Source organism: Pseudophryne corroboree, chromosome 4 (assembly GCF_028390025.1).
Source record: "Pseudophryne corroboree isolate aPseCor3 chromosome 4, aPseCor3.hap2, whole genome shotgun sequence".
Classification (NCBI taxonomy): Eukaryota; Metazoa; Chordata; class Amphibia; order Anura; family Myobatrachidae; genus Pseudophryne; species Pseudophryne corroboree.
Genome location: NC_086447.1, coordinates 655793400 through 655805531, shown reverse-complemented (window position 1 = coordinate 655805531; position 12132 = coordinate 655793400).

Sequence of the window (12132 nt, the reverse complement as noted above, 5' to 3'; positions counted from 1 at the left end):
TAGTAAATAGACTCCTAAATCTATATTAGCAGTGGTTAATAAAAAAAGTAATTACTGGGGCGTGGCTTGGCAACGGAACCCAGCAGCTGTGCTGAACCTGAGCTCCTGCTTGGGTCCTATTTAATACGCTCCCTGGCCCTGCTTATAGCCTGTGGCGACCCTTCCTGACCTGCTGAGGCTCCCCTGCACCTGGTGGATAGGTTCGCGGTGCCGGCGGGTGCCTCCAGTGCCTGTGTGGCTTACGGCCTGTCTGCTAGGTTGGAGCCGGGGACTCAATTTTGCTTGTAGCCCGAACCGGAAGTGGAGCTTCTGTGATACCCGGGCAAATAAAGGACAATGTTATTGGGTGAGTAGATGATCTTTTACCTGGTGATTATGTCCGCTTTACACTATCTGTGTACCGGGATACCAACTTAAGATGGAAGTTCGTTCACGATACTTCGGAGATGTAAGGGATATACGTCTGCACAAGTGGGTTGTTCAGGGAGCAGTCAACTCAACTTCGGTTTATTAAAGGCATTGGGAAAATCAAACAACTTGAATAATAGTAATACGTTACAGTAAATCATCAAGTACAGATAATAAACAGTTGGTCTTCACACCGTAGATTATGCCAATACTGTCATAGACTGTTTAATTATTCAGGTGTTGCATATCCCATCACCGTCCTTCTCAGCAGTTATGCACGTTTACCTGAATTGGTTATATTGACTTATTATACTATTCAAACCTTAACTCAAATATTCAAGCTGTTACCATCAAAATATGCATGCATAAGAAAAACAGTTTGTTACCAGTTACAATTATCTGATTACCCTTACTGAGTATCCCATGTATTCAGAAGTATTAGTACAACTTATGTTCTTCCGCCTGTGCACAGGTCTGTAACCCCCTTTAGAGTGTGTCCACACGTGGATATATATGCATATATATATTTAGTCTTTCTTAGACATGTCCCTGTAGTGTAAATAAAGGCCTGTCCTCTCTGTGGCCACACTGAGGGAAAACTGATCCACTGCCTTTCCCATTCACTCTGGGTAGTTCTGTTCAGGCCTCCTTTGCACTGTAACCTGGCTGTCACAGTTCATCTGATGTACAATGTCACTGGTCTGTAAGGCCTGGCAGATAAGCATCGGTGGCACCAGCACTGTGTGTGCTGTCCTTTCTACTAAGACTTAGGGCATTTAATGTAAGAGGAGGCAGTTTGTGCTATTGCTGGCAACAAGTTATGCTGTGCCACAGACAAAAGTGTTCTATACTCCTAGCGTAGTGCCAGCTGCAATGTTTGTAGACAGTGTGTGAGCAGGGAGCCTGTTTACTTGTACAGAATCCTCCCTGAGGATGGAGTTACCTCTCAGTGCTGTCTCTGGCTGCTGTATTCACAGCACTGTCTCTGCATGGATAGGGCATTCTCTGTAGCTGCTACTTCCTCTGTTCTTATATGGGCAGTGAGCTGTTACTGATGAAACCTCACTGATCTCACTCCCTCTCTCTCCAGAGGAGTTCCTTGCTGTTGCTGCTGGGACTTGCACAATGATACTAGTGCTGACAGGATACTCTGGAACTGACACACAGGAACTCAGCCTCTGCAACTCACTCAGGATCCCACTGCTTGTTCTGCTGTCCTCTCTGCTGTCCCAGCTTACAGCACCCCCCAGTCCTCACACCAATCTCTCCATCACTCCACCCTTCCTCTGGGTTCTCTCTAGGGATTGGCCAATCAGATGAGAGGTGTGGGCTGTGTCCTCCATCACACCATCCACTGTTGCTAGGCTCCAAGAAAAAGGGGGGAAAGGGTAAAGCTGCAGGTTATGTCTGTTTATATGGCAGCCCAGAGTATACAGCTGTCCTTTTTGGCAAAAAGTCTGGGCTACACAGGTTCTCATAGGGTCCTACATGGAGCACCTGGTACAATAAGGCAATGTACATGTCAGTTGAAGGGAGCATGAGTCCTGTAAGTTCTGGGGGATACCACACTCAACCCCGCTTGAATGATGCGTGTCCTCACGCATTCGTCTCTCCACATACTCATAAAGTCATTATTTTTTTTTCACAACATTGACATTTTACTGACATGAAATACATTGGGTTGCAGGTACTGAAACAATTATGTTTTAAACCTCAATGCATTTAGTAACTGTAGAGCAAACAAGTTTGAAAATCACATTAGTATAATCATTACAGATCAGACATGAGAAGGGTCTATAACTAATGGGCTAGAACCCCTGTGCGCCTCTTCCCTGGCTTTCTCGATGCCTGCTGCAACAGTGAGATAAATTCTTCACCACTCATTGAGGTGTACTCATAGTCAGGACGATGCAACTCTGGAAAGAGCCATTTCACGGCCTCTTTAGCTTCCCCCTGGGTTTTTGCAGGATGGTGAGGTTTAGGGATGAGCATAACTGAATCTGATGCATTGGGTTTAGAGGATTCTAAGTCTTCCTCTGTGGCCTTGTGGGTCACTACTTCTACTTCCCGGTCCTGATCAGTAGCGTTTGAATGAGCCGGATTGAGGTAGGCCGTATTGGAATTGGTGTCTTCCATCATCGTAGGTCCACACCGAAACGACCGAACAGTTTCTTGCAGGTTCTGTTGCGTATATCCACTTGGTTTCTCAAGGTTAGCTGTTCTTCCCAATAATGCACTCTGCGATTCGGCATTAGGATCCTGTTGACTGCATACAGATGGCCTCTGGTTTACACTTTCTGTCACGTTTTCTGTGGAATACATTCCATCTCCATGGCATCGGTAGTGACGTGGATGACCTCCACGGTGTGGATGGCACCAATAATGCCTGCGATCTGCTGCATACCTGCTGCCCTTCACTGGAGCACCACCTGGACCCGTGACGTTGATTGCTCGTAGACCTTTCTCTCCCCTGATTATGTCAAATTCCACCATCTCTCCCTCTCCCAGGCTGCGATAGTATTTTCTGGGGTTGTTCCTCTGTATGGCCGTATAATGAATGAATGTATCTTGCTTGGTGTCATCACGATTGATGAATCCATACCCACGTCGCACATGAAACCAGATGACCTTTCCTGAAATTTTCCTTGTGTGGACAGGAGTGTCGGTATTTAATATGTCGGTTAACTCATCTGCATTTATATGGCATTGCCTGCCATAGTGTGGCCATCCTTCTTCAGAGGTTGGTTTTAACCTTATTGTGTCCCCCGAGGCTCGGTCTCCGTCCTCGGGGCATTGGAGTTTAAATGTTCGATCTGGTCGCAGTTCCTCTCAATATGCCCTATTGCCTGGCATCGATGACAAACGGGACGACCCTGGCTGTCGAACTGGTCTGAAGGCCGCCGCCCGTACTCTGGAGGTGGTTCCCAGCGTCTTCTGGCCGACCTCTGTCGCTCGGACCTCCATCTAGGTTCTCCAGAATTGGGTGTCGGTGGTCTCGCTAGGAGTCGCATTTCTCTCTGGATCTCTGCCATCCCCACCGTTAACTCTTCCATCTGCTTGCGTAGGGTTTGTATCTGATCTCCTGAGGGGTGCTGACTACTCTGCACCACTGGATCTCTGACTCGTTTCGGTCTTTCGGGACTGGAAGCAGTAGCTCCCATCAGCTCTGAGGATTCTCTGAAGTCCACCAGCTCTGGGTACTCTTCTTCTCTTCCCGATTGGTTGCCAGTTATTGTGATGGCGGCTTCCTTGAAGTCTAGGAAGGTTTTCCCCGGCATTTGCATTTTGAGTAGTCGTAGTTGGGTTTTGACACTCTCCCTTGAGGCTCCTTCAATAAACTGAATCGTTAGCGCTTCGTCTGCATTTCTGACTTCATCTTTGTCAACTGCTTGGATCGCTCTTAGTGTTTCTTGTAAACTCAGGGCGTAGTCTCGGAGGGTCTCGCCCGGTTGCTGTTTGCGCGCATACAGCTTCATTTTTAACTCGGGGAGGGTTTTTGTCTCAAAAGTAGTGGACAATCTCTTTAAGATCTGGTCTACCTCTTTCTTGTTTTCAGTGGGCCAGGATATGACTTCTCTTAGAGCTGACCCTGTGAGTTGACCTACCAGAATCTCGACTTTCTGCTGTTCGTTCAAGGTATACAACCGGAACATAGATTTGAGTTTATTTTTGAATTCTGTAAACGTGGTACACTGTGGCTTGTTGGCATCTCCGCTATAGGTTGGAAGCCACGGCGCCCCAAAGTAGTAGGGTAAGGTTATTGGAGCATTCGGTGTCGTTGCCGGGGTTGCCTGTTGTTCTTGTTCCTGGTTCTGTACTACCGGTGGTGCTCCTCCTCCTGCAGCCTGTTGTTGTTCCATCTTTCAATTAGTGAGTTTTCTCCTGATTGCACTCGGATCCTGTTCGTTGACGCCAAATGTGATACCCGGGCAAATAAAGGACAATGTTATTGGGTGAGTAGATGATCTTTTACCTGGTGATTATGTCCGCTTTACACTATCTGTGTACCGGGATACCAACTTAAGATGGAAGTTCGTTCACAATACTTCGGAGATGTAAGGGATATACGTCTGCACAAGTGGGTTGTTCAGGGAGCAGTCAACTCAACTTCGGTTTATTAAAGGCATTGGGAAAATCAAACAACTTGAATAATAGTAATACGTTACAGTAAATCATCAAGTACAGATAATAAACAGTTGGTCTTCACACCGTAGATTATGCCAATACTGTCATAGACTGTTTAATTATTCAGGTGTTGCATATCCCATCACCGTCCTTCTCAGCAGTTATGCACGTTTACCTGAATTGGTTATATTGACTTATTATACTATTCAAACCTTAACTCAAATATTCAAGCTGTTACCATCAAAATATGCATGCATAAGAAAAACAGTTTGTTACCAGTTACAATTATCTGATTACCCTTACTGAGTATCCCATGTATTCAGAAGTATTAGTACAACTTATGTTCTTCCGCCTGTGCACAGGTCTGTAACCCCCTTTAGAGTGTGTCCACACGTGGATATATATGCATATATATATTTAGTCTTTCTTAGACATGTCCCTGTAGTGTAAATAAAGGCCTGTCCTCTCTGTGGCCACACTGAGGGAAAACTGATCCACTGCCTTTCCCATTCACTCTGGGTAGTTCTGTTCAGGCCTCCTTTGCACTGTAACCTGGCTGTCACAGTTCATCTGATGTACAATGTCACTGGTCTGTAAGGCCTGGCAGATAAGCATCGGTGGCACCAGCACTGTGTGTGCTGTCCTTTCTACTAAGACTTAGGGCATTTAATGTAAGAGGAGGCAGTTTGTGCTATTGCTGGCAACAAGTTATGCTGTGCCACAGACAAAAGTGTTCTATACTCCTAGCGTAGTGCCAGCTGCAATGTTTGTAGACAGTGTGTGAGCAGGGAGCCTGTTTACTTGTACAGAATCCTCCCTGAGGATGGAGTTACCTCTCAGTGCTGTCTCTGGCTGCTGTATTCACAGCACTGTCTCTGCATGGATAGGGCATTCTCTGTAGCTGCTACTTCCTCTGTTCTTATATGGGCAGTGAGCTGTTACTGATGAAACCTCACTGATCTCACTCCCTCTCTCTCCAGAGGAGTTCCTTGCTGTTGCTGCTGGGACTTGCACAATGATACTAGTGCTGACAGGATACTCTGGAACTGACACACAGGAACTCAGCCTCTGCAACTCACTCAGGATCCCACTGCTTGTTCTGCTGTCCTCTCTGCTGTCCCAGCTTACAGCACCCCCCAGTCCTCACACCAATCTCTCCATCACTCCACCCTTCCTCTGGGTTCTCTCTAGGGATTGGCCAATCAGATGAGAGGTGTGGGCTGTGTCCTCCATCACACCATCCACTGTTGCTAGGCTCCAAGAAAAAGGGGGGAAAGGGTAAAGCTGCAGGTTATGTCTGTTTATATGGCAGCCCAGAGTATACAGCTGTCCGTTTTGGCAAAAAGTCTGGGCTACACAGGTTCTCATAGGGTCCTACATGGAGCACCTGGTACAATAAGGCAATGTACATGTCAGTTGAAGGGAGCATGAGTCCTGTAAGTTCTGGGGGATACCACACTTCCTGTGACCGCGGGCTGCAGTGTCCTCTCCCTCTTCTACATATAAATCTCCCTCCTGCAGCTGCCTCCCGTCCGGCTGACCCGAGCGGCGAGGTGCCCCGCTAGCAGCGGCGCCTTGTGAAGATCCCTGCTGACCGGCGCCGATCACGTCACGGTGCGCCCGGGGTCCATCGCCTGCTCTCCGCTGGGTTGGGGACGGCTCTGCAGCTGCCGGGTGGTTCACCGCTTCCACCAACGAATCGGCCCTGCTCTCTGAGGCTCCAGGTATCCGTGCTGCTGGAGCCCAATACTAAGGGCTGGCGGGTGCCATTTTACTAACTGGCAGGGTGCCCATACTGAGTGGTATTAGTTTGGGGGTGGCATTGCCCTGCACCTGCTTAGCCATAAACCCTGATTGCCCACACCAGGCAGGGGGAGGGGCATTGCTCCGGGAGGTCTACAGATGCCTTTAACCCTTTGCATTTACCGGGCTTGTAGATAGAGGGTACTGCGGCCACTTATTAATCACGGTGCGGCCACATCCGTTCTGCTGGAAACCCCTGCAAGTGCGAATGAAGCTTCTCATGTCGCGCCTTCTGTTTCGTGTAATGTTATAACAAGTTTATTTATAGTGGAGCTGTCCTTTCGTTTATACTTATACCACCGAAGTCGTTTACCATAATTCACGTCTTCTTTGCACTATGCCTCCTAAAAAAGTGAAGGTCACAAAAACTGCCTCTCAGGTTGCCTTCTTTAAACCGTCACATTTAACCTGCTAAACCGCAAGAATCTAGTGCTTCCGCCTCCAGAGGACTTTCTCCTGCTTCGGCTTCTGGTAGTAGTGCATCCTCACCGGGTCCAGCGGCTGTCAAGCATACCGCTATGGATGACAGCGATCCGCTTACGGTTGGCTCTATGAAGGCTCTGTTATCGTCCTTCAAAGATGAAGTAGCTGCGGAATTTAGAGCCTTCCTTCATGTGTGCCAGCAGGCTGTTGACGAGTTAGGCGGCCGGACTGATCACCTCGAGACAAAGATGGAGGAGGTAGTTGGTTCACATAACACTCTTATTTCTTCTCACGACCAATTGGAAATGGAGGTCTCTCTTCTGAGGGAAAAGGTGACGGAAATGGAAGATAGATCAAGAAGGAATAATCTGAAATTGAGAGGGGTCCCGGAGACTGTTTCTAATAGTTCTCTACACGATTGCGCTATTGCGTTGTTCCAGAAATTGGCCCCGTCATTTACTTCTAGTGATCTCCTGATAGATCGTATACATCGCTTACCCAAAGCCAGGAACGCACCTGCGGATGTCCCCAGGGATGTCCTGATGAGGATCCAATTTTTCCATGTGAAGGAGACATTACTAAAGGCAGCCAGGCCATCCTCGGATACTGCAGAGGCGCTGGGCTCCCTTCAGCTGTTCGGCGACTTTTCTAGGGACACTTTACTGAAACGACGTTCCTTTCAACCTATTACCAGCACTCTCAGGAGAGCCAACATACCCTACCGGTGGGGATTCCCCACTAAATTACTGATATCAAGAGACAGCTCCACGATTGTTCTCACTAATGTGCCGGACGGCATGAAAATGTTGGAGAGATGGAACTTAGTCAATCCTTCGGACCGCGGCTCTCCTGTTCGTGGTCTTCACCAGGACTGGTCCAAGGCTGGATCGGGCTGATCCCTGTGCCATGGTCTATCCTAGTCTCTCTCAGCTCCTCTACCGTTAACCTGCATTTATTGCTTGCTTAGTTTACTGTTTACATGTGCAGAGAGAGGAAGATATTTCCTTTGGAGTGACGTTCCTCCTCCTACTATGACTTTAAACATTGTTATGACTCTTGTTTAATATGATTGGGCGTTCTAGCTTGGGGACCCTCCGGGCTTCCCTATGCCATTTGTTGGCCTGTTGTTGCTCTTCCGTAGTGGGCGACGGATTTTGTCGCTGCTGCGGAAAGTGCAGAGGGGCCCCAAGGAATGCCTTCTGTATTTTATTTTGGGGCGACAGGGGTTCTAGCCGCTAACCCCCATGTTCATTCTCCAGGCGACCATGGTATGGTGCCTGTTTTAGCCCCTGGTGGGGTCAGTTCAGTTGTATTTTTCTCCTCTTTATGTTAGTCTGTATTTTCTTTTCTTTACTTTTTTGTCTTCCTATTGCCAGTACTCGTATTCTGTTATAGTACCTAGTATGTTTGTCATCTATTGCACCTCCACCTTTTTTAACGATGCTCAATATAGTTTCCCTTAATGTTAAGGGATTGAACTCTCCTCAGAAGAGGAAGCTTGCCCTTAACTACTTCTATAGACTCAAAGCACATGTTATCGCGGTCCAAGAGACCCACTTCAAAGGGGCAGCACCTCCTCTGTTTCAGAACCCTTAATTCCCTCATTGCTACATGGTTAATGGCCCAGAGAAAAAAGCGGGTGTAGCTATCTTGATCTCCCAACAGTACTCATTTAGTCTCTCAGCTCAATATTCTGATCCCGAGGGGAGAGACCTGATTTTGGTCGGGAAGATAGATAATGTAGATGTCACCCTGGTGTCCTGCTATGCTCCTAACACTAGACAGTTGGCTTTTTGTAAAAAGTTCTTCTCAGTATTGCAGACACACGCTACTGGTGCGCTCTTGGTACTGGGGGATTTCAATATGGTTCTCGATCCGATTATGGATAGGTCCAGGATGACCGTGCCACGTAGTCTCAAACCTCACGATTCCACTAAAGGTTTTAGTGGATTGATAGCAGAATATGATATTTACGACATCTGGAAGTCTCGTCACCCTATGACGAGAGACTATTCGTTCTACTCACATGTCCATTGATCATATTCTAGGATAGACTTAGCCTTTTCCGACAGATGGACGTTAGCTTCCATCAGCAAAGTTGATATTTTGCCTATGACGTAGTCGGACCACTCTCCCTTGTTCTTAGTGTGGGATATAGGGGGTAGAAGGGTCGCCCCTGGGCCATGGAGACTGGGATATGGTGCCCTTTCCTGTCCGGAGGCTAGACAAGCGATTCAGCAGTCTGTGTCCCATTACCTTTGTGAAAATGACCCCAACGACACTTCAGTATTTAATCATTGGTGTTCTCTTAAGGCTGTCGTTAGAGTGTCGGCCATACAAGTTGCCGCAAAACTGAAGAGGGACTATAAACGGACTTCTGGCCAAGCTGAATTGGAGGCTCTTGATTTGGAGAGGGCCCATAAAGTGAACCCGACTGACAAAACTCTTTATAGGCGACTCCTCCTAGCTCGGGAAAAAGTCAATTCCTTTTCATTGCGTGAAGTGCAGCGTAATATAGCGCGACTTAAACAGAAATTCTACATTGAGGGGACGTAAAGCGAGGAAGCGTGTGCACCATGTCTTTAATTCTCGCGGCGCTAAAATATCTGACCTGCACCAAATCGCTGACGCGTTTGCAGAATATTATTCTACCCTCTATAACCTTCGGGATGATTTGGATACCCCCCAGACCTCTCAAGTAGATATTGACGCTTTTCTCCAATCCTTATCCCTTCCCTCCTCAGACTCTGCAGCCTGCCTGTCCCTAAGCTCCCCCTGGACTACGGATGAAATAATGGCGACCATTGACTCACTTCCATCTGATAAAGCCCCTGGCCCAGATGGATTCCCCGCTAACTTTTATAAATCCTTTAAAATAGAGCTAGCCCCAGTTTTGGCATCCGTGTTTGGCGAGGCCACGTCAGTTGGGCGTTTCCCGAAGGAAATGGTCAATGCACGAATTGTGACTATTCCTAAACCCGGGAAGTCTCCATCCTCAGTGCAAAACTACAGACCTATAGCCTTGATAAACACGGATGTCAAGATATATGCTAAAATGATAGCTAATCGTGTATGCCCCTTACTGTCCCATCTTATTAAACCAGATCAGGTGGGGTTCATTCCGGACAGGCAGGCTCCACACAACACTCGTCGGGTCCTAGATGTGATGGATTACTGTGATTCCCTTGGGTCCCCTCTTCTAATCCTTTCCTTGGATGCCGAAAAAGCATTTGACAGGCTTCACTGGGGGTTTGTGCAGGCTGCGTTGCGTCGCTTTGGATTTCAGGGAGGTATACTGGACTCTATCCTTGCCCTATATTCTTCCCCTTCGGCGACGGTTTCAGTCAATGGATGCCTTTCTGCTAGTTTTGATATCACCAATGGTACGAGGCAGGGCTGTCCGTTGTCTCCTCTTATATTTGCCTTAGCAATTGAGCCTTTGGCGGAGACGATCAGGTTGGCAGCGGATGTTCATGGTCCTATTATTGGTGATGTTTCTCACAAAATCAGTCTCTTTGTGGACGATATCCTCTTATGTTTAACGAGACCGGAGGTCTCTCTCCCTGCCCTACACCGGGTTCTGAAGCAGTTTTATGAGGTGTACTATTATAAATTGAATACCTCTAAAACTGAGGCCCTCCCTTTGCATATTTCCACAGATTCATTACGGGCACTACAGGGTGCTTTTAGATATGCGTGGCAGTCTAAATCCCTCAAATATTTACGTATTAACCTAGCTAGATACCACGACTTGATTGACTGCAACTATAAGCAGTTATTACAGGCCTTTGAAACTCTGACTAAAGATTGGATGCTACATGAAGTGTGCTGGTTGGGCCGTATAGACACCGCTAAAATGGTGCTCCTACCAAAGTTAATGTACCGAGACTTCCTCCCCAAGCCGTTTCTCCATAAGTTTAATCAAACTGTAATCAACTACATCTGGAAAGGCTCTAAGCCTAAAATAGCTAGACACACCCTTTCCCTTCCGAGACTTAGGGGAGGTGCTGCCTTCCCGGACCTAGAGGCCTATCAATCAGCTTGTATCCTGAGCCAGGTTAAGGACTGGTTCTTATCAGGGTCCCCTAAACAGTGGGCTACTATAGACGGCTCCATGGTGTCCCCCTTTAGGCTCCCCGATCTCCTATGGTTACCTGCTATGGTAACTCCTCGCCAGACCCACACCTGTAATGCGATAGCTACTACGCTTCAGATTTGGCATAAATTTATTTCCTCTCAAGCGGAGATTACCTTCTCCAGAATTGTCCCTGTCTGCTATAGCTGCCCTAAAACCTTCTTTGAACCTGAACACGTGGGCTGATAAGGGGGTAGCCTTATTGAAGGATTTGCTCCGAGTAGAGGGCCTAGTTCCTTTTTCTCACCTCCAGAGTGAGGCCAGTGTTTCACCTCGGGATTTTTATAAGCATCTCCAGTTGAGACACTGGATCCAGAGTCATATCTCATTCCCCTTGACTAATTTAGTTTGCCCTCCCCTACTGTTATCTAAACTTCAATCAACAGCTCGGAGAGGTAATATCTCTTGGTGGTACCAGTTCTTATTGTCAGGACGGGTCTATGGGAAACTGCCCTCTTTGATTAAATGGGAGAGGGACCTCTCCCGGGTCCTGGCTGATGAGGACTGGAATGTCATTTTCCGTACATGCTTTAAGGTTTCTAAATGTGTTCACCATTCGGAAATGTTTTTTAAACTGCTCTACAGGGCCTATTTCACTCCCGAGCTGCTGCATAAAATCTGGCCTACAGTTTCCCAGTTTTGCTGGAGGGGCTGCGCCTCGATCGGTGATATCTTTTTGATGTGTTTTGGGCTTGCCCGGTTGCGCGGCTGCTCTGGAGGGAAGTATTTTCTCTGATCAGTGAGGTGTTGGGAACTGATGTCCCTGCAGACCCCTTAACAGCTCTGTTTAATTTCTACCCAGGGCCACTGTCCAAGGGTGACAGGTACCTTATGGGACATATTTTAATTGCCACTAAGGCCTCCATAGCCCATCTGTGGAAATCTCCCTTAGTTCCCACGTCTACTGTTATTTTAGATAAAGTCCACAGGCACTACCTATTTGAAACGGCGGAGACGGCATTTTCTTCCTTTGCCTCTTCCATTTATATGAAGTGGTTTAAGTGGAGTGAGTTCCGTGAGCGCATGGGTCATTCTGTTATCTACAGTTCACCCATAGACTTTACTGTTCTGGATTCCCCTGCAGATAATCCCTGTGTTAATGTCAATTCTTCTGAATAGATATATGACAACTTGTTTTCGTATTCGCTGACTCTGTGATTGTGAGGCAGCTTTGCCCGCCTTTTCTTTTACTGTTGTTGACTGTGTCTGGCAATTTCCCACCCCCCTCTCCCCTTTCC